Raw genomic sequence first — 27908 nt, forward strand, 5'->3', positions numbered from 1 at the left:
GAAAAAAACCCGTAAACTCCTTTCAATTTAATTACTAAAGCAAATTGGAAACACTTGCAGTCAGGCTTTTTGATGGCCTGTATAAAGATCTTCACTGTTTTCTTTTTGGCTTTTAAGTAAGTTAGTGTGAAAATTAGTCAACCAAGCTCCAGCCTACTTCTAATGCTGTTATATCAAGACATTTGTTTCTGTGTGCATTTAAACTCATCTGGAAGGCTTTGAAAGAGGCATCCTAAACGCTTGTTTTTGTTCATTGTAATTTAATGGTAAACTGTAAACAATACATAATTCATTTTAGTGCAAATTATAGCTTTACATACTCTAAACTGGTTAGTGACAGGACATCTTGTGGTAACAAGATAATGACCTGAGCGGGTTAGAACAGGCTGGGTCTTATCTTTTAAGAAGGATGAAATAATGTTATGACATTGTCAGCATATTGTCTAACATGCTGGGGTGCTAGCAGCTCATTACTTATGTGCAACTCATCTGTCTGAGTAAAGGATTGCAAGGCTGGCCCTCCTTGGTGTACCTGTGCTGGCAAGCCCGAGCACGCTGCAGAGCAGCAGGAGGTGTGTGGCTCAGGTGGGCCCACACACGCTTGCACAGGAAAGGTGAGACTGCAGCTGAGGGCTGGGTGGGGTTCTGCTGCTGTTCTCAGAACCACAGCCTTCCTTTGAACACTGAAGGCAAATTTGCTCAGCCTACCCACAGTCACTGGAGATGGTAGATAGATCTGCTTGGTCTTGGAAGGTTTCCTGCTTTCCTCTGGCAAACTGGAGCTTTGCCTCCATCCTCAGGCATACCTGTTAACCTGTCAAAGATGAGGAAACTCCTTCTCACCAATCCACTGTGTTCTAGAAGGTGTCACGTTAATCCTGATCCTTTAGCCATTTGACCTGGCTCCTATCCACACACTAAAACCTCAGAGCTGGTTTTAGGGCTTTGACTCAGTTTCCATTTGCCAACAGCTCCCAGTGATGAATGAACAACTCAGAGACACAGCTGGCACCCTGCTGCTTGCCCTTATGGCACAACTGGAAGCACTAATCCAGCAGTTTACCAGTGGTTTTAGCTAATATATTTGTTTGTAAAGTTGGGATACTGAGAGCGTCCCCTTCCACCCCACAGTACAGAGGTGCAACTGCTGTTGGAAGAGTGCAGCAGGCACCTGGTGGTGACAACAGCTTCAGAGAGATTGACTACAGCCCTCAGTGGCTGTTGTCCCCCTTGCCCAACTAGTGGGCTCTCCTTGCAAAATGAAAAGTACACAAAATCTCAGCCATCTATGTGTCTTTGAAATGGATCAGAGTGATATATAAAATCTCACATATTAATGGACCCCACCAGCTTTCCAGCCAAGCAGGATATCTATGCTCACAAGGTTGGCCTGAGTCCGCTGATGGGATGTTAGACTTTTTACATTGTTAAGAAAAAAACAGCTGTGAATAACACATAGGAAAGACATATAATGATGTCTTTTGTAGTACATTCATTTTTCCAGGGCCAGTGTCTCACATAGCATTTTCCCCTTGAAGTATTGTGGTCTGTAGGCTGCAGTCACACACATTTAGAGAAAGTTTAGTTGCATGGAGCTGTCCCATTTGTACCTAATGTATGAACAATAACAACAGGATCTGTGTTTTGATTGCTTGTTAAGCAAAGTAAGCAGGTGAAGTGCTCAGAAAGAAAACTGATATACTTTTCTCATGTTGCTTGCAGCGCATCACACGTATGTTAGATCTATTACTGATTAAAATTCTTGTTAAACTGAGGATCAAAAAGAAATCTTGACACCTCATTTAGCTATTTTCATGGCTGGATTAGCCTAAATAGAACAACTTGTCTATATGGGAACAGGAGAGACAATTTTAAAGATATATTCCCATCTAGGAAGAGAAACTGTGAGTGGAGTCTTTAAATCAGGAGGAAAATATTTTGTTGCAGTCATGAAAATTATTGGGTGAAATCTTGACCCCGCCAAAGTCAATAAAAGTTTTTCTGTGGTTTTCACTGAAGCCTAATGTATTTTCTATTGATATTTGAGGGCGGGGGGGGGGGGGGGAAGCAACAACTTTTGCAGGTTATATTATTGCTTATTTAAAATGGAATAGCTAGTTGCATATTTATGAACTAATCCTGTATTAACAGAAGATTTCTTAAATATATATTAATCTCTGTGGTTTACTAAAAGCTTTCAATATGTCGGGATCACGTTTAATTTAATAGATTAGAGGACAAGTAGTTAATGTGCTAAACAAAATGGAATTTTTTCTGTTTTCCTTTCAATGTCATAATTTGCTTCTTCATTTTTTCCCTCATTGCAAGTGTTCAGCACTTTTGCAACTCAAATGTACAAGCAGACAGGGAATAGTCTGCAGCTATACTGGAAAATAAGCCTGGATCTTTCAGGCTTTCAGTCTGAATACAGGTTTCTGAATACAGGCAGGGGAAGAGCCCCTCTCTGGGCTGCTGAGCCTGGGCTCTCTTGCAGACCCAAACAGATATTAACATGATGACAAGCAAGGTAGGCTTGGACCCTTGGGATTACAGCCTGACTAGGGGCTGCGAGTGTGGAGGAAATGTCTACAAAGGCTGCAGAAAGGGAATAGTCTCAATGAAGCTGGGAAGCTGCAAGAGTCCCAGATCATAGGATTTGGGTCTGGCAAGCTGATTATTCAACTCTGCAACACTCAGAGCCCAACCATGAACATCATATGAACTTTGATGTTTTTAATGTTGTCCATGGCTGGGCTGTAGTCAGCAGGACTGACCCTTTTATGCTCTCACAGGTCTTTTTTTTCTGACAGTTTTATGGGCATAAATAGATAAAAGTTTTCATCTTAGGAAAAGCATGTATTTAGGAATTTTAAGATACTAATTTCATGTTGCCCTTGAGCATTTTCTGCAAATGTTAGCATGCACATACTATTTCTGGTGATTAAAGCAGAGTATTTTGACTTTAAAGTGGCATCTTCTGAATAAATGTGTCTTCAAATGATTTATGCATGCCATTAGGATTTAGTGCTGGTAGTTGTCCTGGGAAGCCTGATCTGGTCTTTCAAGAGTTGTCTTAGTTTTATCAGTCCATTTACATGTGGTCATATTTCAACCTCCAGGAGCTTTAAAATGTTTAGTACACAGAACACAAATTTAAGCCTGTGTTTGTTTTTATTGGTGGAACCTCTTTCCTTTCTTCAACATTCTCAAATGTTCCCTGGTTTAAGTAGAGTTATCTAAGGTAATCCACTCTTGCCCTTACCAGGGATATTCCACTTTGTTCATAAGCACATAACATAACTCTAGTCCCCTGTGATTTCATTGTGAAATTAAAACCCAGACACTCATCCAGATGTCTTAGAAGATAAGGGCAGACCTAATCCGTGTGTCACAGAGGACTTGAGGAGCAGGAATTCACCTATACATCATCACGTTGTTATTAGCCTGGACCATGGCAAGCCCAACACAAACATTTTCCACAGGGCTTGCATTCAGGCTTGGCAGTGTTAAGAAAATACCCTCCAGCAATGTGTTATTTTAGGCTGAAACAAAAGTAGACATGAATGGCAAGAGGAACAGAGAAGTATTGTTTTTATTTTCAATGTGAACCCATAACTTGTGTTAAATGAAAATCTAACCAAGTAAGATGTAAATACCATCGTGTTCAAATGAGCTATCAAATATCAACACATTTATTTTGTGATGGAGCACTGATGCTTGTCTTAGGCACTGTGGGAAGGGCAATTTAGATAGTAGAAGCCAAAAGCTTTATCTGATTAAAACTGATATGATGATTGATTTTGACAGAGAGAAATCACTTCCATTGCAAAAAAAGGAGGCAACAAAAACATTTTGCATTTTTCATTAATATGAATGGTGGCACTGAAACTAGGGACAAAATGTGGGCTTCTGAAAGAGGCAAAACTTTGCCTCTGTCTTTTGCAGTTTTGCCAGAGAAGTCACCCCAAAAGCTTCCAGAATTATTTTATGAAATCCTAGGGTAAGAGTGAGAACCCACAGCAGGTGACCTACCCTGCACAGCTCCCATTTCTGTCTGTTCCTGCCCTCACTTGCTGTTTCTCCGTCTTGCCCTGGGAGCACTCCCAAAAGTGTGCAGAGGGATGCTACAGGATAGCAAGGAGCAGAGTTTGTGATCAAAGCATTAAACTGGGAATTAGCTGGTTTGGATTCAGCTCCTGCCTGTCCCACAGATGTTCTGGATAGCCAGCCATGGCGTGCTCTATTTTTGACAAAATTCATCCTGTGCCGAGGGCCAGCGAGAGGCTGGGATGGCATCTGATGCTGGGAGACAAACAGGGCTCGCCCACTGGCTGGACATTTTACAAGCATATTTAGAAAACTCCAATGGCATGTAAGCTTTGTGGTGTCCTTCAGCCCAGGGCTGGACCTCTTGTTTGCATCAGTGCCTCAGTGCTCCCTCCTGCCAAGCAGGAAAACTGCAAGGATTTTCACTTCAACACTTGTGCAACACTCCTGTGATGTAAGGGGCACTTCAGTGCATGTCTATTAGAAGGAGAGCCCGCAGCTTTGAAGCGAGTTGCCCAGAATTTGTGCACTAATTAAATAGTTGGAGTCTCACAAGTGTGAAAAAGTGTCCTGGAAAAATCTTCAAAAAACAAAAATCTGTAATAACGAATTCTGAGGGCTGTTGGGGGGTTTGTTTGTTTTAATACAAATATTAATGGTAAATTCATGCAAATGTACTAATGAAAATCAAGACTAGAAGAAAGGGCTTCAGGCAGGACAGACAAACACTTTCTAAAATGGAATGTGGCTTTGATTTTTTTTTGTTTTGGGAAGTGATCCAGGTTACCCTAACAGAAAGCAGAGACACTTTGTGGCTGGGGTTCCTTTGTGCACAATGCAATGGCAAGGCAGTTCAAGACCAGTTCATCTGTGTGAAAATATGACCATTATGAGTCTGGAGGTCAATGAAACCACTGTTGATCGGCTTAGGGCATGCTGGTCACTGCTTTAGGGTCATTTTGATTTATGTGCTTGGATTTTCCACTTCCAGAAGAATAAAATGTGGCTGTCTCTTAGTTAATGCTCATTTTTTGTTGGCAACATGCAATTTTTTCAGAAATATGCATTATATGAAATAATCTAACAAATTCAATGTATTTATAGAATGTTGCATTTTTATGAAAGATGAAAATATTCATAATTAGGAAAAAAAACCCTTAAAAGCATAGCTTTTGATTTCTTTTTTTTTTTTTTTTTTGTTTCTTTTAAGCAATATCCAAGCTTCCCTCTTCTCTGATATTTAAATGTTGTGGTTTAAGGGTTTAACAGTTTTTGTAGATTTACTTTAAAGATTCTCACGTGAAGGATGAAATTGATGATAACACCATTTAATGAATGGGATAGTTGAGACAGAGGCAGGGTCAGCTAAAGCAAACCAGAAAGTTAATAATTATTTACCTCCCTAACTCCTATCGAACTTCAAAAGTAAAATGAATGGAGACTTTAAATGTTCTTAGTACAAAAATGGCAACTGCTTCCCTGCTGAGATGTCTTGGAAGTGTTGCCACAGATGGCAACCACTCCAAGAATTTGATCTTTAGTACCTCTTGAGGGTCTAGTGGGGCCTTACAGGCTTTCATGAAGGCTCTGGGCACCAGTGCTGGAATGTCCTCCTGTGCATTTCACTGGCAGAAACTGGTACCAAAACCTCCCACTGTACAGCTTGGCACTGCAAGGGAAGTGGGGATGCAGGAGGCATCAGGGGACACTGCACACCCTGCCTCTGGCACGAGGGACATGGGGCAAAATATCGCCTCAGCTGACACCAACATTTTTTACCTTGATCACTTTGCATTATTAATTTCAGTGTGATTAACACAGGGGGCATCTGAGTCAATTTATCTGGATTTCTTTTTCTGGTTTTCTATCGGATATTTAATAGCTCTGGCTTCAGTGTCACTTGTTCCTCTGCTGTGTAAACAGTCTTCCCCTTACTAGTTGCCATCCTAAGTACTTCTATCAACCGCTGTTCTAATACTTCTTCTATCAAACTCCTTAATTTGTCCTATAAGACCCTCTAATCCCTTGAAACTGTTTTACAAAAACCTGTTAAGGTCTCTGCCACCTGCTTTGCATGTGACTGCTGAGCTTTTTAGTAACAAAATTTGAACATGAGTAAACAAAGAAGACATTAATGACTGTGCTGTAACCTCACCATTGTGTTTCTTGTCCCATTTGTTAGGGAGTTTTACATAACCCAGAGCACTGGCTTTGGTTCCGTCTATGAACAAAACATGGGGCTGGAGAATAATGAAATGTTCAACGTGCTGCTCACTGCTTGTTCCTTGGAGTAACTGCTTCACAAGCCTTCTCCTTCAAGGCATCCTAAAGGCTGTTTAACACTCTCTTAGTTGTCATTTCTGTCAGCACTCAGCACTGTGAAGAGTTGCTGAACTAAACCATATTAGCGGGTCTTTACAATTATTTGTAAATGTTGGGATACTCAGAAGATTATTGCACTGGTACATTGCCTTTGGTGCCTGAGGGGAGCACAAATTATATCTTATCTGCAGGAATAGCACTGAGGAGCTGTCTTATGAGATGTTGTGGTACTCAACCCACTTCCAATCCCATCACTGGGATTGTCAGGGTACAATTTATATCAGTGAGCAGGACGGACACAGCCTCTAACATTAGAGTTTCACATGAATCTAATGCATGGGAAATGGATTTTTTTTCTCAAATGGATAAAAATATCTTCTCATCTGAAACCTTAAAATGATGACATTTCAGAATTCCATTTGGAGAGATGGGAAAGCAGATGATCTGTGGTTTTTAAAACTCATAGCTGGTGCTTCTTGTCTATAAAGTTTGTTGAAGTACTACTGAGACAAAGCTCTTCAAACTTTTGCCTGTGTATCTGACTCCACAAAGGTTTGTCTATAATTGTCTATATTTCAGGAAAACTACTATTTTCTGAAGCACAGGAGTTCAGGATTGTCAGAACTGGTACCTGGAAGTTATGCTCCTAAAATTGAAAGAAATGGTCCAGTTTTCAAAAGCACTGAGCAACCTCTGAGTGCCGTGGAAATTGTCCAGGATTTAAAGCTCTGGGAAAAGGTCAGGCTGGTTGTTTTGTAACCTAAATTTAAGCTCCTATGTACTAAAAATGCCAAGGAAGAAATATCCCCTATCATAAGCCAGTTCTTTAAAAAGAGACATGCTTTTAACAACTGCTTAATTGAAAGCAAAACTTATTTCAGTACGATAGGAACATATTTATAGTTGTGTTTGTGCCATCTTGTAATTTGCAACTTGAAAGGAAGTCAATTGTTGCATAACTCTACAGGCCAGTGGGCCATTTCCCTTGGCTCCTAAAGAAGAAATTTAGATATGTTTTATTCTTTATAGTTATATATATATGTTTATTTATTATCTGCTGCTGGGAGCTGCTGAGTGACCTGCTGGTGTGCCCTATGGATCTGGCTATGGGAAAGACTGACTTGTTAAACTCTCTTCCATACCAGGGCACTGAAATAGGAGGCTGTCAGGAGCTTCCATCTGACCATAACATGAGACACTCTGATACTGTGTGCGTTGCCCGTGGTGGTGGTTGGCAATTTAGGGCATCACCTCACCAAAGAGTCACTGATACAGGCTTCACTTGAGGCTGCAGCCCCTTCCTAATTCATTCTAAGGGGAGCATGAAGAGCTTCCATAATGGGAGTGAGATCCTGCCTTGCTTCTGCTCGGGCTTTTGCCATGGCATTGGGTGATGGCAGGTTTCATCACTGGATGGTGGATCCTGACATGGGCGTGAGAGAGTGTGATGGGGCACAGAAACCAGGAGCAGGACAGCAACCTGGAGGATACAGGGGTTGTAGAGAGAGAGGCACCTGGGTGGGAGTGAAGACAGGGACAATAATTTCCTCATGCAAATGCTGCCTAAAAAGCAGTCCCTTGAGTGGCAATAGGGTTCTAATATGTGAGCTCCAATTTTCTGTCTATATTAGCCTGTGCTTAGGTCTGTTTATTTGTACTTTGTCATGTGAAACATGGTAGAGAACGATGGCTTCTTCTCAGTCAGGGCAATGATTGTTACAGTGCAGAATCAGCGTGCAATTCACAATGGATGAGACCTTGCCAGAACTGCTTCTTTTGGAGCAGAAAGGGACATCAAACGAAGCTGTTCAGAGCTTGGTCCAGTGGGGCCATGCATGCCTCCTGAGGGACCCTGGCCCTGCCTGGATGGCCCTGGGAATAAGAAGCACGTCCTGACAGGGCATGCTGGCTGTGCTGGTCTCAGCCGCTGCTAATGCTCTCAGGTCTGTCTGCTTCTTCCTATCTGAGAGTGACCTCTGTTCCATTACTGTCACATAAAGCCAAGTACTGACTGCATGACCATCCTCTTCAGAAAGAATGTATGACTTCTGAGTTTCTCTTTTCCATTTACCCGGAAGAGATTTTCCCAAGTTTTTTGAACCAGAAGTAGATGGTCACCCCAAGGCCAGGACTGAAGAGGCCAGCCATCCAGTCACTGTGTGATTTGGCATGGCTGATCCCACTGGATCACTTTTTACCAGGTCCACAGGGTCTTTCCAGCCATGGTGGCATGGCTTGTGTGTCCTGTTTAATTTTTGTCTCTCAGAATTGTTAAGTCTGCCCATCCAAGCTTTCTGTGTTTAATGTTTTCTATAAACTCACCAGCTCCTAGAGTCATATGAGAAGCTTAGATATTAATAAATGTTTTCAGGCTTTGGAGGGGTAGAAAAATGCTTCTGAGCATGAATTTCAAATGTAAACTTCACAAACAAATACAATGAACTTTTACATTCATTGAGCTTTAGCATCTCCTGGTTTTCTAGGACATGATTTCTGACTTGTGACTCCTGGAGGTTGGCAGCACTGCTGCTGACTCTCTGTGCATTGAGGCTGCATTTATGTCACTTGGTTTGATACATTCCTGGGAGACTTATTTCTGCTCTCTGTGCATTTAGCTACAGCCTAGGCAAAGCAAGAGAATCTATTTTTTGTTTTATCATTCTTCTTTCCCCTTCTTTTAGCTTCAACCTTTCTACCTTTTAGGATTCTAATTTGGCTGTTATTCTGAAACATACATTCACTGTTGAGTATAATTATTGGTGTTAAGTTGTGTAAATCTCTCAATAAGTGTATACAAATTGACACTGGATGAACTGGATGGATATTCTGATAGTAGCATGTAAAGAATTACAAGGAAAATCAGAATAGGTAATATTTTTGAATCTGCATGCAGTTTGGGAATATTTGCACATATCCTTTTTTTTCTATTTTTTTTTCTGGTGTCACACATATATTGCCTCCTCTTGAAAGTAGAGGAGGGATTTAAAGCTTACCATGAATTTTAAAAATAAAGATGTTTTTTCTTCTATTGTGAAAGATCTTGGTTAGAGCTGTTATGGAAAGTAACAGGTGACCAAGGTTAATATCCAAAGTCAGTGATGTCAAAACGAAGGAGATGGTTGTCAGTTTTGTCAGAGGACACAATTTTACTGACTTCTACTTAAATTTTTCATTTCTGATTAATAGGAAGATATGTACTGATTTGTGGATCATGGCCAAAGACTCTGAAGTCTTGTAAATTCTATTCTACAGGTTTTCTATAAGAGAAAAGACAAAAAACTCTTTTCTCCAACCAGGTAAATGTGTGACTATAATACCGGTAAAAGGATCTTTGAAGTGTTTTTCTTCACATGCACAGAAATCACTTAAGTATAAGCCACTAAAGAGCCACACCTGGGAGATTTAAGGTGATTTTATTGTTTGTGATATGCTGGAATTTTTTTGTTTCAGGAGTGTTTGTCTTATAGCTCATGGTTGAAGTGACCCTCTTAAATCTACCATTAAAACTTGAAATGACACAGGCCTGAATCATGCAAGCAGAAGGGCATTACCTTGAATTTGTGTGCTTGAGTTTCTTGGCACAGGCAGAACACCCAGAAAATAGTTTCAGTCACTAGAAATGTTCACAAATATTACAAGTGTGTCATTGTAGACCACAGTCTGAACATGTCTTCTTTCCTACCCAACAGTAGACTCATATTGGAACAGGTCCAGTGCTTTAATGAATTACAAACCTGTAAAATATTTCTTTTCCTCTGCCTGTGGTAACTGCTCTTTAACCTGGCAGCAGGACTAGGTACAAACAAGTGCTTGAGGCTGACTTGTGGGCAGATAGGCTGTGTGCATGGAAAGAGGGGCTGTGACACAGAGCCAGTCACCATTCCGTGGCCACGTACCGAAACATGGTGCCAAAGGATGGGGAGCACCCTGTGGCTGTGCTCCCACCAAACATGTGTGGGAGCTTCTTGCCAGAGCAGGTGGGCAAGAATAGCTCAGCTGGGAGCAGGTGAGAGGGCTCAGGCAGGGAAAGGCATTCCTGGCTCTCCTGGCGTTCCTCCTGCACTGTGCAGGGAGAGCAGTGCCAAACAACACATGCGCTGTTGGCATCTCCAGTTACTTCTACTTCTGTAAATCAGGAATCATTCCTCTGAAGCCAATGGCACCTCATTAACATTAAACTGATGTGAATAAGAGGCAACTGGGACATATATGTTTCCATACCTTTATGCCGTTGGGTCTGATTCTACTTTTGTTCACACTGGTTTGATATTGATACAGCTCCTCTGGCTTTCATGACATGAATCTGTGTTTAACCTGGGTCAGCAAGATCTCAATCAGCTTCATTTACTTCAAAAAATATGTTCCCAGAGCTGTCGGGAAAGGATGGTCTGTAAGAGAATAGAAGATGGGAAGTAAAAATAGGAAAGGGATCAAGAAACAGCTCAAGGATGGAGATTCACAATTCTTGTGTTTGCCTACAGTGTGTTGCCTTTTTCAGTGAAAAATGGGAGAGATGAAAGAAGGGAATATTTCTGGAGTTAGAGGTTGTCTTCGGGCTGAGCAAAGCCCTGCGGTAAAAGCATGTTAGTCCTCCCTCCTTTTTCAGCTTGTTTCAGCTGTTCTTTGTGTTGGGAAAAAAAACCCCACTTCTTTGTTTTTTTCCAATACAAAATAGGAAAGGACTACAAGGAAACAGAGCAGATTATTTTTTCCAGTTTGCCTTAGGGTTTCCTGGAATTTTTGCTACTGTACATTTATTTAAAGTAACCCTATCTGTTTAAATACATGCTGATCTTTGGCTGCTCTGAGATCAGAATCAGCCCCGAAGAATGTCTTTTGCTCGCAGTCATTCTTGTATTGTCAGTCCTTCCTCAGCGCCCCTCCCCGGCACGCTGACCTCCAGGGTATCAGGTGACAGCAGGATAAACTGCAACACATGTGGGCCGGGCAGGCAGCGAGTTATGATCTCAACCAACACAGAAATTGGGGTCTCTTGTCAGTCTCCTCAAAGATGACAAAATAATCTGCTTCCAAATGAAGGTAGATGTAAGATAAATTCTGTGCCTGCTATTATGTTTTTTTGGCATTAGCCAAATGCTAAATGTGTTTTGTGGCTTTGTCACCACCAATTATGAACTAAAATAACATCAAGTGCTGCAGAGTGCCATGATCCAAAACTCCTCTGTCTCTTCGCAGTGACATTGTGAATAAATAAAATCAGCTCCAATGATTCATTAATTCATGTTTAATAAGGCTTTGCAAAGTTATGTCAGACACTTGGAAAGGATGTCTGGAACTAAAAGCTCAATCCCTCAGTGTCTAACCCAGACGAGCTGACTCCTTAATTTTGCTGAAACAATATGTGGAGCGAAGGGTTCGTTGGAGCTCTGGAAAGTTTTCTGTTGTGTGCACTATTTAAAAATTCTGTGCAATTGTCATCATTATCTTCCCAAAATGAAAACAAGTCTTTTATAGTGAAACTTAGGACATTATGCAATAAACTAAAATTTATTGTTTAATTCTCCAACCAAGATTTTACATAACAAATGGAATAAATTAAAATATTTTGTTGGCTGTCTCAATTTCACAATAATCATATTTTTATTTGAGCAATGTGTGTATATCCTGAAAATACTTCAAGAAAAAATAAATTATTCAAATGGAACAGCTTTGCTGTAAATTATACAGCATTTTTTTTTCCTTGAATGTAATTTCTATAAGATTTGTTTGTTAGAATTGGTAAGATGCTTAAAGCTTTTTAAAAAGGTAAAATAATTTCCTTTTTATTGTCTAGACTCTATATAAGTCATTGCTAATTAATACTGCCCTTTCTGGTGACTTTGCAGCAGGCAAAGCAGGCAAACTCAAACAAAGCAGTTATAAATGATTTTTCAATGTAAACTTTTAACAGGGTAGCCTAAGGGCTTGCTCAACATAAAAGTACAATTTAGAAAACATAAGTTTTAACTAAGGTCAGGATATATCAGGCCATGATGGATGTACATGTAAAAACATCTGACTGTGGAATGACAACATTTTCTTCAAGACTAAGCAAAGCGTTGGTGGCAGTGATAAGTAAAATGAAAAATAGCCTTGCATGAACTGACCAGAAGGTTTGAGTTTGGAATTTGGGTTGCTAGTTTGGGGTTTTTTCTCAAGTGTGTGTTGATTTCGGTTTCTTCAGAGTTTTGCAAATCTGACTTCCTGGGACGCTGCAAGCAGTACAGCCTGGGTTTTCGGCCTGTATTCTACAGCAGGGCCAAGAGAAAGTCAAGCTTTTAAACACCATCTGCTGCCTTGGGTCCCAGGTAGAAGTCACCCCATTCCCTCTGTCCCCAGCTGCTGGAGCAGAGCCCCTGTGCTGTGGGGGTGCCACACACCCTTCCACCTGATGCAGCTCTGGCTGCTGTCAGTGACACAGCTCATCTGGCTTTGTTCCTCCAGCTACCGAGTGGAAAATGTCATGGCCCTGTGATGCAAAGCACTGTGTCAGTATATTCCACCACCACAGCTTTAAGCTTGTTCACCACTTTGGAAGAAAAAATTTGGGGAGAAGATCCCAGTTTGAATAGGTGGTGGTTGACTGCTCCGCACTGTCTTTAAGGCTCTTCATCCTCATTGTCTGTCTTTCAGCAGCCTGAGTGAAGCTGGCACAGGCTCACATCATGTGCTGTATCTAATTTGGTAGAAGCAGTCACATGCCCGCAGTGTGATCTGTATCAGATTTGTACGGCTGAGTCATCTGGTATCAATTCTTGTGGAGCAAAGGCTCCATAGCTGCAGCCCTCACATGTTCCCGTGGCTCCTGCTCCTGTCTTGTAACTCATTTACAAGGAGCCCTGCTCCTCTGCCCATTTTCCAACTCACCCAACACCTCTTCCTTAGCTTGGGAATATCTTTTCCCAGACACACATATCACCTCGTCCTGGGCTCAGCAGCCCAGGAAGCCACACAGACTTCCTACGAATATCACACAGATATTTGTAAAAGATTTCTGAACCTCTGTCATTGCATCCCTCCTCCTTCAGGAAGATGGTTGCTTAACCTCCCTTCACACATGGTGTCTCCACAACCTCTTGAAAAGAGAACTGGGAACATTGTTTCTTATCAAGCAACTTCCTTCTCTTTTCTGCTGAAAACTTGTCCTGGTCATTAACACACCACCTTCCATGGGTGCTCCTGGCTCCTCCTCTCAGATTAACAAAAGACAGTCCAATGCATACCCATGGCTTCACAAAATGTGCATGGAAACCATCCACTGGAGCTGGGTCACCAGTTTTTCAGCCAGGCTCTGACTGCAGGTTTGTCATTTTGTTGAAGCAAAAACTGATTTTGTCAATGAAGTAAAGGCTCATTAATTTTATTTTTAACAAAAACACTGCCTCCTTCTATATTTTCTAGACTTGCAACCTTACTAAGTACATAGTGTATGTTCATAGCCATTGGCTAAACCCAATGGATGCTACTTGGAAAAACAAAAAATTACTGCTTAGTTGAATTAGAAACATTTATAACATCTGCAATCGTCCTTGTTTGTTCTCTCTTCTGGTGAGCGAAGTTGTTCCACTGGTGCGGTCTCCCCTCTCTCTTTCTTGTCATCTATAATTATGTAGAAGGGATTAATAATCATGCATTTTATCCAGCGTCTCTGCTTGATGACAGGGCATTGTTTAATGAGAGCAAAATCAGTGTCCTGGCTCTTTGGGAGAGCTAAGGCTGTGCTTGCAGTGGAAATCATTGAAAATAAACATGTGGAAGCCTAAGTGCTCTTTAATAACTCCTTCTGCTTGTTTGGTTAGCAATTTCAGTGATTCTGTCCGTTGTGCCTGGCCCTGCTGCTGCAGAGGCATGGTTATTTATGGTGCCAGAAGAGGTTATGATCTCCTTATATAAACTACAGCACAGAGGTAGAATATAGTCAGTTCTGAGTCATACTGAGTGTTTTAGTTCTGCAGCTCTAATGCAATTAGATTGAGAATTGGCCATTAGATTGTAACAGAATTTTTTAGGATACTGTTTAGGATACTGATGCACCAAACACCCGGAAAAGTTATGGATCTGTTGCATAGACAGGCTTTGTCCTGTCTGTAGCTTTTACTACTACTTAGCTATTTAGCTGATACTTGTAAATGGCAAGATGATGTTACAAAGTGGCACTGCCCGTGTGTTGGAAGCAATTACTGGATTATTTCCTTCTCAGAGGTGCCATGGGTTTAAGTGCAGAGTTTGGGACCATGTATTCTTGACCTGAAACAAAGGGTGTAAAAAGGTCTCTGCTGGGTAAGATGCAGCCTGCCGGCAGCATTGATGTCTTTGGGTGTTACAAGCCTGGGAACATGGACAGTTTCCACAGGAGCTCTGTGAATGTTTAGGCCTCATTGCAGCAGAGAGCACTTGCTCAAAACCCACTTTTCCTGTTCTGTCCCCGACAGGAATCTGGAGAAGCTTGGCTTTGCAGTGTGGGATGGCTGTGACATTTCCTGTGCCACAGCTCGGCTGGGTCAGGGCAGGGAGGGAGAGTGATAATCCCCAGTGAGCAGCACCTGGCTGGCAGCATCCAGTGCCCACTGGAGGATCAGCACAGGGGACAGAGGTTTCTCACCAGTGAAGTGAAATGTAACTAGAAATTAGCACAGAGCATGGAAGTGCCAGTTACATGTACTCAGACAAATCCTCAGAGACAGATCAGTGCTCAGGGTACTGATATGGGTGGGGTTCAAGGCTGTGGAGCACCAGAAGTTGCCACAGAATTAGTGCTTCAATGCCCAGAGCTTTGTCTCACAGCTGTGGCACAGTGATATGCTGCTCTCAAATTTCTGGGGAACTTGGACTCCGGTGGTAACTCAGGCAGTGAATACACCTGCTGCCAACCTTCCATTGGTTGGTATTCTCTCCTGTAAATGCATTGAGGAAGGACACTGCACAAGTGTTCCAGACCTTATTAATGAGGGAAGCTGTTTTCCTTCAGACCTTCCTCAGATTCTCATCACATCACCAGGCAGCCTGGAATGCATTCTGTCTTCTTGCTTTATATGAGTGATTCAGATTTTTGCATAATATATTTAATTTGTAACTTATGTATGTAGCAATTTGGGTGATGTTTGAGTGGGACATTTCCTTTTCTTGTTACTGCTAGTGCTTGAAATGATGAAAACTCATTCTTTCTCGAGGGAAATATGTGGGTAAGGGTAGCCAAGGGCTCAGACTGTGGGTGGTGGGATGGCAGGGGCCAGCAGTTAATTAAACAAAACCATATATTAATGTGGAACACAAGAGAGGGATTTCTTTCCTCTTCTGTATCCACTTTATTTTTCAATGACAGAAGCCATCTATGAAAGATAAGGGCTGGCTTAGGTTAGCTCCTCATTGTTACACACATATACACACATTTACACCCCGCAGAAGCACAATGGTACCTGAAGTCCAAAATGCCCAAAAACAACAGGAGGCTGGAGCCAAGACCCAACCTTCACCTACCCCAGTGCTGTCCCTGTTGTATGATGGGAGTTCATTGCATACTTACAGCCTGTCAATACCAGCCCACACGTCCTCAGGCCCTGCTATTCTGACAGCCTCTTGTCTTCCCTCTGCTTGGCCATCAGCACTGACCCAGTACCTTAACCCCACTTTTCTCCTGATCCCCATCAGCGGTACTTGCACAACATCTGCTCTGAGATGCCTCACAAGGAAATACCCTGCAAATCTCCATGTGGTTTGCAGAGTGAATTCCCTGATGACCCTCTCATTAATAGTTTTCCCTGCCAAATGCTGTTTGCTTTTACTTTCAGAACAGTCTGCATTAATGATTAGTTCCTCTACTTGGACATTATTTACATAAAGTATTGCTCTCATCTCACAGGCAGCAGCTCCACAATGACACTGGGCAAAGACCAGGATCAATGACCAGTGAAAGTAAATGCCAGACAACAGTTGTCTCTGCAGGATGCATTCGTGGAGAGCTGGGAATTTCCATACCCTCCTGGCTGCCCTGCCTGAGACGATAAGTGCTTGAATATTTCACAGCAAAAAAGTCCTGGGAAAAGCAGAACTATTTCTTGTGATAAAGGCTGGCTGCACATTTTGGGAAGATGAGCTTGTCAGGGATGTTGCTGCACTCAGGCTGAACCTGTGGGAAGTGTGCCTGTTCCTAATAAATGTTGTGTGTATTTATGTGGCAGTCATTGTGCTTTGCAAGGAGGGAGTCACAGAAATAATTAGTTAAGAGCGTGAGGTTTTTGGCACAGATTCTCTTTCTCAAGTAGCTGTGATGTTCATATATAAGAAAAATTGATTTGGCATCTAGACAGGATTTCAGCACGCTCATGGTTATGGAAATCAGCTATGGGCATGGAAGAAATCTGTATATTGATTCATAAACTGACTTGATGACTTGTTCATGTTTTAATGTTTTCATGGATTTTTACCCAAGATAAAATTGTCAGTAAGTACCACTTGACTGTGCTACAGCACCATCTAAAATGGTGGGAAGAATGCTGGGAATAAAAGGGATTTCCTATTAGGCAGAAAACTTTATTTTCTGTGCTAATTATTTTTTTCCTTAAAGATGAGCATTCTTTGTCATTGACCTTGCTATTGAGTTAGAGTATGCATGTAAATAACACCCAGTGAAAAATGGTTTCCTGTGATAGGCCCCCGGTTTCATGGACAATTTATTTTGCAAGAGCTCAGGAAAGCCAGTCCTCCTCCTGCTCACACCAGGCTGTGCCCATGCTGTTAGGGCTGCCACAGCTGTGTGTAGGTAATAGAATGAGAATCACTTCACTTTGGTATCCTGCAGTAGGACAAAAGCCAGTATGGCTTGCTGAGTCTGTTTTTCTCTCCCTGGCTGGTGAGGGGTGTGTTTAGTCAGCATCAGCACCAACCCAAGACTGCCTTGCAGAAAACACCTACTAAGAGACTGACTCCTCAGCAACATGTTTCTCTGCAGGTTTAAATCTTAATCCCTGAATTATACCTCTGCCTGCCTCGTGGTTTCCTTTGGAGACCTTCCAGCATTGACCAATCCTGACCCCATTTGGCTTAAGCTGTGTGGGCTCGAAATGGAGGCAGGATGGCTGCTGGCCATAATTGAGAGGAATGGAAAATGGAAACTGTGTCATGTGCAACATCATCCAAGATCCAACGTGATAACAATGTGTGACCAAATTCTGATCTCACTTGTAGCAGTGAGCTTCCATTCTGACTTCAGAAGGAATCAATGGGTGTAATGTAAGATGAGTCACAACACACACTGTGCCACAGCGAAGCAGAATTTTTCCAATAAATATTGTCTCTTTTGTCAAGACAGAAAAAACCCCTGGAGACCTATACTATATCAAACTGCAAAATTCAGGAGAGAGGCCCCATAGTAAGTACATTTTTGAAGGTGAAGGTTGTTCCTTGCAGACTAAATCTACCCTTACGACAGTTGGTTGCTCATTTTCAGAAAATTTCTGCAAGTTTTTCCATTATTAGTGTGTAGGATTAAAAGATCTCTGGGGCCTTGTTTGACACTATTGTGTTTGGACACCACCTTACAGACTAAAAGCACCCATGGGGAAATCAGGGAGTTGTCTCATGGTGTCTCAAGGTGGACTTGAAACAGAGATATTTTCATACCCTCAGGAAGAGAAAAAAGGCCATTTTATCATTTGGTAGTTGGCTTCTTGCTGATTATTAAACAGTCTGCCAAATCTGCGGTTAACGAGTGATTTAAATGTACTTTGAAGGCAGCTTTTGTTTCTTTCAGTTGCTATTCTAAGAAAGAGCCCTTAAAATTAATTGACTGACAAACTGTATAATTGATGCTGTCTATGTAGCCTGCTCTGGCCAAAACTGATGGGAGCCCTGGCATCTTGGTCAAGGCTGCTCTAAACCCTTCTGAGAACCTCTGCTTGCTCTCTCTTTATGCTCTTGGGTAGGAGAGGGCATGTTTAGTTTTCTGCTTACTCTATTCCCTTTTGTACTTGTTCATTTGCTAGGTGCATAAAGGAGAGGAGGTCATTTGTGCACATGGGATAAAGAGGTATTATGAATTCTAAAGTGTTTGCTTTATTGGGAAAAGCACAGTGAGCAGGAGAGCTCAGGAACCTAATGTGTGAATTTTTAATGAATGCTGTGCCATGTGTTTGTGCAGATTTTTTTTTTTTTTTCTACCTGTAGCAGCTTTATTCATTTGGGAGAGTACTGTGTACAAGATATTCTTTAGTAGTGTGCTGGCTGCTGTTTAGTTTTAATAAATTAAATCCTTTATATCAATGTAATATTCTTTAGACAAGCACTTCCAAGACAGATTAGAAATGAACTTAAGGGGATTAAAAGCTTCTCTTGCTAAAAACAATGTTTCAGATGGGAAATCCACTTATTTATGTCACTTTCAGTGGACTACATTTGGCTTTAATATGCTGCTACTGCTAAAGAAAGCAGTGTTTTGCCCGTGACTGCAGCCTTTCTGCTCTGCTTTACATACACAGCAATGTTTATTTTCTTCCATACAGTAAGTCACTTTGGGAAAGATTGATGGCTTCCCATAAAATTGTGAGAAACCATTTTCTTCTTATTTAGAGAAAACAAAAGATTTAATGAATCTGGCATTTTAAAATAGGAAATTATGGGAAGGGAAGGTATGAGCAGAGAGAAAAATCTGCTCTGATTTTCCCCTTGCTGCGTTAGAGCAGGCTGAAAACATGAATTGGAAGGTTGTCACTATCTGTGAAATCCTGGGCATTCTGGGAACAGCCTGGTTTAGCTGGTGTTAGCTCTGGTGTGTGCAGCATGCTGAGGGTGATGTACCAGATTGGAGGCTCTTTCCTCTAACTCATACCAGGTCATCTATTTTTATATCAAAACTTGTCCTAATACATGGTTCAGTGTTGTGCCAACCCCACTGGTGGGGTCTCTGGTACCAACCTGAAATGTCTTGATTTGAAATATTATAAAATATATAAGAATACAATATGTAACACATAATAATGTACAATATAATAACATATCTCTGTGTCTGTATATAAATCAGTATCTGCTGGGTTTGATGTACTACCACTCTGCAGGTGCTGCTGTACAAGGAGAGTGCCTGTCCATACCCCAATAATTGACTCCTGCTCCTGAAGACGTTCATCCAGCAGAAACTGAGTGCTTTGGTGAGCCCAGCAAAGCTGCAGCGGTGCCTCTCTCCAGAGCCTTGTCCTGCTGGGTATCTGGCCATGCTCAGATGGCTCTGAACATTAACAGGAAGCCCTGCAGTCCCAGGCTCTGGTAGGAGTTTGCAGTAATCACCAGCCAAGGCACACAGTACTGACCTGGAAAAGGTTGGCTGCTGCCCAATGCTCTCACACTGAAGTTTAAGCAGGCTGGGAACCATCTCTGTGGAATAAAAGAGGAGCCTCTCCTGCAGGATGAACCAGGACAAAATTGAATATTCTGAGTATTCGCACAATTTTAAGGCCATGTTTTGGCCCCATAAGAGACAATCCAGCACTCAAACTTTCCTACATCCATGTCTGGCAATCTGAACTGTCAGTTCTTCTCCCAGATTACAAAAAGGAAGTTTCTGGAATTTGCTCCTCACATCTGAATGCAATGGGGACAACGAAGGTATATTAGGACACAACTGATCTCCCAAAAGGGTGAAAGAAGAAAGAATTCCTCTTGAGCCTCCTCACAAAGCTGCCAGGAAGGGAAGGAGACTGGAGAGCCTTTGAGGACAGTCTGGTTTTGCCTTTCTTAAGTGAGTTAGAAGTCTTTGGTCTACAGTGAGGACAGAAGAAATGATCATAGGAAAATGAAAACTGGAGGAGGTATGTGAAATTAATGTTTTAATTGGAACAAGGCCTTTCAGTCAATTTATTGTTGCCATTTGCATATGAGACCATGAAACTACAGTGCTTAGTCTTACATGTCAGCTCCAAGAGCTCAGCTATGGTTTGTAGGTCTGTTATTATTCAATTGCAGTGCAGATAGCTTGGGCAGAGGGAGAGGTTCCACCCCACAGCACATAAAGTTTGTCTTGGTAACTGTGTCCCTGACACAGTGCTGGATTTTGTTATTTTAGGCACACCTCCCCCCCATCATTACTTTAAAAAGTTTCACAATTATTTCTATTCCATCATGTTTCATTACACAGTAAAGTATTATTTATTTAAATGGTTTTCAAAGTAACTTATTTCCTGGTACCTGGTTAAAACAAGATCATTTCCCTTAATGCTTTCAAGCCATTGAAACTCCAGGATCTGTGTCCATTTTGGTCACTCTTCAACTGCTCTTTCCACAGCCAGAAGCTGACATTCAGATTGAATTGTAGTACATCTGATCAAGCAAGGGATGTGTTTTGAAGGCAAAGCTCGAAGATTGAGTTGTGTGACTCCACTAGTATTGAAAAAGGGCCCTAAAGTGAGGCTGTGTATTTACCTTGTATTCTTGGGATTGAAGGAGAGTAGGCTGGTAAGCAGAAATTAAACAACCATCTTTATTTTTCATTATTTTTTTCTGCTTTGTTTTCTGAAGTTAGATTTCACTCCTTTCCCCCAAAACACATTTTTTGCTAGCCCTAGTATTTATCAGGTACCTAGATCCTTATATATCATACATGACAACAAATTCTGACTGAAATTTCACCACTAGTTTTAGAGTGGAGAGGGCAGAGGGATTTTCTGCACAATAATCATGGTTTCTTTAGTCACTGTAGCCACTATGTGCGCACTTGTCATAACACCTGAGGATAAAATTTATATACATTGTCACATGGTTTATCTGAAAAAAATATATATTGTTCCAGAAAAAAAGTATATAATGAGGATCAGGGATAGAATTTCACTGAGAAATGTGGTGTAAAAATGCTTCTCATTTTAAATTAAGCTTTCAATGGCAAGTGCTTGGCTTTCAGCAACTCCTCTGAAACCCTTTTAATTGAAGTTCCATGAAAATCTGGGGAGTTCAGCTCAAGTTCAGCTCCCAAACCCATCCTGATTTCATTAAAGATCTGATCTTTCTTTATTTGCCAATAAAATATATATGTAAACGTGTGGGAGTGTGTATAAATCAGTATCTGCTAGATAACTTTTGTTTTGTGTTGTTTTGGGTTTTTTTCTTCCCTAAAGGAACAGTTTTCCTTTTCTTTATGAAGAATGAACTCTGCTCTGTGCATGCAGTGGGAGTTGGAGCGAACGATCTGTGGGAGAGCCTTCCCACTCCCCCTGCCCCAGGATGGGATTTGGAGCACACAACACCCTTATTGCTTCCCTCTCCTGTTTGGTATTCTGCACTGGTTGTGCCAAGCTCACCCTCATCCCCCCGTGGCCTGGGTAAGGACAGGGGAAGCTCAGGATGGTTCCCTTGGTGCAATGGGAACACCATGGTCAGCAAAAACTGGGGATTGAACTTGCCCTGGTCAGGCCTAAGGTATTGCCATGCTATTTTCATCTCACTCTTTTCTGTCTTCTAAGGCCCAATAAAGGTCTTGATAATTCTTGCTCAGAGCTCATGTCTGGCAGGGATTTCACCTTTTTGAGTTTTTGGTTAGTTCTTTTTCCAGCTGCAGTGGGCAGATATGCCTGCAACAGCACCAAGGGGCTGAGGCTACGTGTACCATGGCGTATTATCTCTTTGCTAAACCAGTAAAACAGTGAGATGTCATTAAAAATTATATCCATGTATCAGAGGTTTTCAGCTTGGCTATAGGGTCCTTTCAAAGCTGTGAGGTTGGAGAGATTAATTTTGCCCCTTCTGGGCAGAAAACAGCATTCCCATTTCCTTCCATGTCAACTCTGTTATGTAGATTCCCTTGGGACTGAGAGGAAGGGACCTTGGGAATTGCTGGTGTTCCTGCTTTTATTTTGTGTGAGACTCCAGATGAAAATGTGTTGAAAACAGTGTAAATCCTGAGCTCCCCAAGGCAGAGAGTTGTGATATACTCAAGCCTTGTGTCAGTCCACTGTGTAGCAGCATGCCAGGCACTCTTCCATTAGATATCACTTGGGTACCCATTTCTCAGTTTCATCCCACTCCTGGAGAAATAACTGCTGTCAGGTTTCTTTTATTTTAATCAATTATTTTATTCTGTTACTATTGCAACTGCTACCTGTTCCACAAGGCTCCTCACAAGCTCTGCACGTTGCTGTCTGCAGTTTCAGTGAATCAGATCTCAGTGTTTCTGATCAGGGTCCAGCTGGAACTACACATCTTTTGTTCATGTATTTAATATACTCAAAATGCACTAAATGACAGTTTATAATATCATTATCAACAGTTAAAGACATTATAACTTCAAGAAATGAAAAGAAAGTGCAGCCATATGTGGAAATGCTTTATTTTGTGCACTTTTAACCCTCACAATAGTTCAGCTGCAAAAATGGGGATAGCAATGAGAAGCAGGGAGAAAATCGTATGTCTGCAAAATCATTTTTCAGCTTTCCGTCCACTGCTGTCATGAAAGAGCACTGAGCTATTTGGATGGTAAATAACAACCAAGAACTAATTTATTTTTCTTCATAAAATTATTTCTAGAATTGGATTCAAATGTGTTCCTTATTACACGGTTTGATAATTCAGTGATGCTTTCCCCCCATAACATACGAGCTGATTTAAACCTTCACTCCAAACAGCCTCGGGCTTATTAAGAACAGTGTGGACTGAGTATGGATTAGGTTTAAAAGTAATAAAAAAGTAGACCTGTTGGTTAGGTGAAAAATTCACTATCAGATTCCTGAGTGCAGCTTTCTTTTCATGTGCAAACTGCATTAAATGAGGCATTTAATTCAACAAATCCATAGTTCTGATCCACCAGAAATAGAGACTGGGTTAGTTCAATTTGTAACAAACGATCTCCATATGATCAAAGTCCTGAGAGCTGATTCCAACATACTGCTTAAATTAGTCTAACACCGAAGTGTTTGGCTCTGGGACAATATTTGGAATGTCTTACCAGAAGAAAAATTCCTCTGCACACATGGTTCCAATATCTGGGAATGCCAACCTTGCTTTTTAATGGGCTGACAGGGAGCCTCCGTGCTAACTTTCTGACTCCAAAAAGTTCTTGTGCTGTCACCCGCAAACCAGCTTGGATAATTTTTCCTTGGCTTCCTTATTAAAGCCTGAATGAAGGGATTGTGTGGCTTTCTTAATGTCACTTGGTCTGCTTGCCATAAATTCAAGCACTCATGATGAAAGCTCCACTTATATTTTGCTGGGAAATGGAATCAAGGAGAATGCACCCTCGTTCACAATAAATAACTGAAGTTGAGTTATTAAGTGTATTTCATATACCAGTGCCTTATTACATCAGCAGTTTAGATAATGGCTTCTAAAAAATACTCCTCTGCTGAAATGTATGACGAGTGAGTTGCACAGAGGATCCCAATGCATGGAACCAAACCAGCAGGCCAGAGCAATAACTTAGGACTGTATTAACAAATATCAAATATTTACATTTTTACATGCTGCTGTCTGTTTTGATTAAGCAACCATAGCAATAACAGCAGTCAGCAGCGAGGGCTGTATTTGCTTGGTTCCTGCCAGGGAATTCTCAGCTGGGATTGTTTGTTTGCGTTGTGCAGTGAAGACTCGAGCTGTTTACACTGTAGCTCCAGTTTTAGAGAGTGCTAATTATGCTCTGCTGCTGAACCCCTCTCCTTCTCAGAGTCTGCTCTTCTGCAAAAATACTTTACACTGGTCTCGAGGAAAGCAATCTGACTCACGGCAGGCAACAAAGGGTGCCCCAGTGCCTTGTAACTTTTTCTTTTAATGTGGTGAGCGTCGCTAAATGGGAGTTCATGCCTTTAACTCTGCTTGCTTTTCCTTTTCTTTATTTTTACAAAAAAATAAAATTAAATAATGGAAAACAGTTTCAAAGTCCTTGGCTGAATTTCCTCTCACAACTTTACTCCTTTTAATGGAACTTATTAATGTGAAATGGGAGGGTGTGTAGCATCTATCTCTCCACATACATGAAGTATGCATATCATTCTTTACTTTTTCCCCCTGTTATTATATGTGCAGTGGGATGTAACAAATTGACACTCACCCAGGAACAGGCAGAGCTGACAGTGAGTAAATGCCCTGATTAGCATAGCATTGTTATAACTTTTCAGTTTCTTCCTGATTAGCTAAAATATGTGTAGCATGGCTATGACACTATTTTTAAATCTGTGTTAAGCATTGCTTGATACTTTATGGGAGAAAGAGGCAGGATGAAGGATGAAAGGCTGGCACTCAGATATTTAGCAAAACCAACTCTGTTACCATGTTTTCATGGTAACTATACTGAACAGGTGGCTAAGTGAGCCAATTAAACAGACTTTAGAAACAAATTATGACAGTAATTCATTGTCTGGGATCATTGAAATGCACTGTGTGGAATCTGTTCCCCAGAGCAGCCTGAATAATGAAAATCTATTTTTGTATAATATTATTGTTTTCCTACCAACATGAAAAGGACCTCATCTTTTTTTTTTTTTTATAATCTTGGGGGTGGATGGAGAGGAAAGGATAGAGGACTTTCTCCAGAATTTTTTAAAAACAGGGTGCGATTCAATTAAGAACTCCATATTGTTAACATTTAAGAGCATATTTCAAAGAAAATAAGGGCTTGCTAATGAAATATTTGTATTGTTTTAGAAAAGATTTTTTTTTAATGACTTGAAAACCTTCAGTAGTTTTATAGACATGAATGAGCAAAAGCTCAAAGACCTTCCAACATAAATATTTTGATCAAAAAAGTGCCTGTCAAAGGCCAGTAAAGAAAGGGTGAAACATGAGAGGTACCAATTTTGAACCTTTTAGCTTCAGTGGAGTGCTCCAGAGATGTAGGGGCTTCCCTCTAGTTTTGGGGGGTGATTGTCCAACGATGTGGAGGACAGTGCTCCAAAACATCTGTGTGAGCTGATTCAGCCCTCTCAGCATCAGCTCTTTCCCCTCATTGGCAAAGCTTTAAAGTTAACACAGGCCCTGACAATGTTGGGGCTGTAAGTATTAGCCTCCAGTACTCCAGATCATCTTTTCTTCATGGTCTGGCTCAGCGGTACTCTGGCATTGATTAAAAAATGTGCCAAAGACTGACAACACTATATATATGTGTAGAGATATACACTATATATAATATATATATTCAAACTATATTATGTATATATGTATAAATATATAATAATTATATAAAGAGGAGGGCAATAGTAAATTTCTGCTTTTTTTTTTCTTTTGAGGTCTGAGGGTTCTCTGGAATGATCTCAAGCCATTGTATAGCAACAGCTCTGAGTGGCCACATAGGGCTGCATTTGAACCCCTGACCTAGGAACAAAATAAATTATGTGTAGACTGAGGTATGGATATGGTGAGTGGCAGAAGAATAGCACTCAAAATGGTGTTCAAGAGATTCTGTATTCATTTAAGTAGTGTAACTGTTTAGCCAATTTATTCATTTGACAAGTTCCTTTCTAACCATCCTAATTCACCATTTAGCCTAAGATGGCCTTCATTAGTTTATTAGATATTCATTGGAAGAGATTTTAGCATAAATACAGTTCCAGAGAGGATTACCACCCAGGGAATCTATTCTTTTAACCTACTTATTCGGCTATCAAGTATTTGTTGAAAAGGACTTGTATTTACTTAGGCTCTTAATGAAGTCTAGAAAAGCTTTTCTGCAAAGGGAATATTGTTTTGTCAAAATTAGCTTACTTAAATAGCTTTCAAAGCAGTCTGAGAACAAAGATTTCAAAGCCACAGCTCCAACCTAATATTTACTTTTTACACTGTACAGTAGTTTAGACTTGCCAGAAAAAGTGCACTTGTGCTTTTTTGTTTTGTTTTGTTTAAATTTCTCTGCTTCTAGTTGTGAGATATATATGTCATTTCTAGGGGTATGGAACTAATTGAGGAATATGTCCTGCCCTTGTTGAGGTGAACAGGGCAGATAAATAAAAACTCCATTGGACATAAATCTCCTCCACCAACATCAAAGAAACAGGATCCTGCTAAGTGTATTTGTATAATGCAGTAATTTATGCAAAAAGCAGCTTTTGTCAGCAATGCAACAAAGCAGCTTTGATAAATGTCCCCTAATTTATTGTCATGTATCTCAAATCAAAGTAAAACATTTACAGCCTGCATACTGAAGGAACCCAGGCCCAGGGTACTTAAAGGGTTTCTCTCCCTTTCCATCTCCCCCCCTTTAAAAAAAAAAAAGTACAAAAAGCCAAGTTGGGCAAAAGGTTAAAAAGGATTTGTTTTGAATGCTAAGTACTTTATACAAATTATGGGCAAAAAATAATAATGAATTTACTTAAAGAATGACAGAAAAGCCTGTACAAATTCAGAATTAAAAATCCTCTTAGCTTTTCTCTTATGGGTGGTGACTGACAAATCATAATGGGGATGCTGTAATTGTGTTTTACAGGGACAATTCCAGTTTCTCATGTTTCAAAGGAATAAAATGGTGCCTGTAGACAGTGGCTGCTCCTCTCTTCCCATCTCACCGATGGATTCTCCTGAGCAGCCATCTTTCAGGTGCATGGCACATTCTGGAAATCAGCTCAAGTGAAATTTTGGAGAGAACCTTTATTATTGACTTCAGACAGGAAAATCACCCCCTGGTAGAGGACAAGACCAACTGTGCTAGCAGGTCTGTTCCCACCAAAGGGCTGATGGTATTTGCATGGTTCAGAAACATTTTGAATTTTCTCTCTACTTCTTGAGAGAATTATTAGATTGGCTAGTTTGATAAATTCAGGCAGACTGCTTGATCTTTCAATGCACAAAAGTTGTACAAAGGATCATTTTTTATATATATATATATATATATATATATATTTTGAATGAATATGGCACTGGTACAGGCTGCCCATAGAAGCTGTGGCTGCCCCACCTTTGGAAGTGTTCAAGGTCAGGTTGGATGGGGCTTTGAGCAACCTGGAATAGTGGAAGGTGTTCATGGCAGGGGGTTTGGGACTAGATGATCTTTCAGGTCCCTTCCAAGCCAGGCCATTCAGTGATTGTGCTGCGGCCACAGCCAGCAGCTCAGCCTGTCACCCCCTGTGTGACTCCAGCCACAGGCTCTGCCTCCAGCTCAGCACTGAGGTCTACAGGGCCCTCTCTGAGGAGATGGGAAGAGAAAAATCAGTGTCAACATGTTCCTCATCCTGCAGAGCTGCTGCTGGGGCAGGGGCTGGACCAGGGAAGGGCTGAAATCAGCTGGCTGGAGGACACGATCCCTTGCCTGTCAATCAGGTGGTGAAGGAAAACTACATGGGCTTTTCACTCACCCACAATGTCTTTCAGTTAAAAAGAGCAAATGTGATATGACTCCTCCTCAAGTCCCTTTGATATTTAGGGAGAGATAAATTAAGTTTTGTTTCAGCTGAGATCTAGCACAGCTCCACATGTCAGTTTGCTTCAGAAGTAGGCAGAATTTTTGTGTTTTTGAGTTAGAAATCTCTGTTTATAATAAAACAAACATACAGCTCCAGGAGAATAATATCCTTTGAGTGGAGTGGTTTCAAAGAGTTTTACAACCCATCTGGAAGACTGACTCTAACTATTAGGCCTGTTCTTTG

The 27908-nt window shown here is 41.1% G+C and overlaps 1 long non-coding RNA gene across 1 annotated transcript in view; it reads left to right on the forward strand.

Annotated features, from left to right (window-relative positions):
* Window positions 1-24205, forward strand: part of LOC132332629 (uncharacterized) — a 36107-nt gene extending 11902 nt beyond the window's left edge. The window contains exons 2-4 of the long non-coding RNA XR_009487961.1: window positions 19419-20165; window positions 20639-20808; window positions 21465-24205. This is a non-coding gene — a long non-coding RNA (uncharacterized LOC132332629). The remainder of the gene's footprint in view (window positions 1-19418; window positions 20166-20638; window positions 20809-21464) is intronic.
* Window positions 24206-27908: the final 3703 nt, after the last annotated feature.

Source organism: Haemorhous mexicanus, chromosome 12, assembly GCF_027477595.1.
Source record: "Haemorhous mexicanus isolate bHaeMex1 chromosome 12, bHaeMex1.pri, whole genome shotgun sequence".
NCBI lineage: Eukaryota > Metazoa > Chordata > Aves > Passeriformes > Fringillidae > Haemorhous > Haemorhous mexicanus.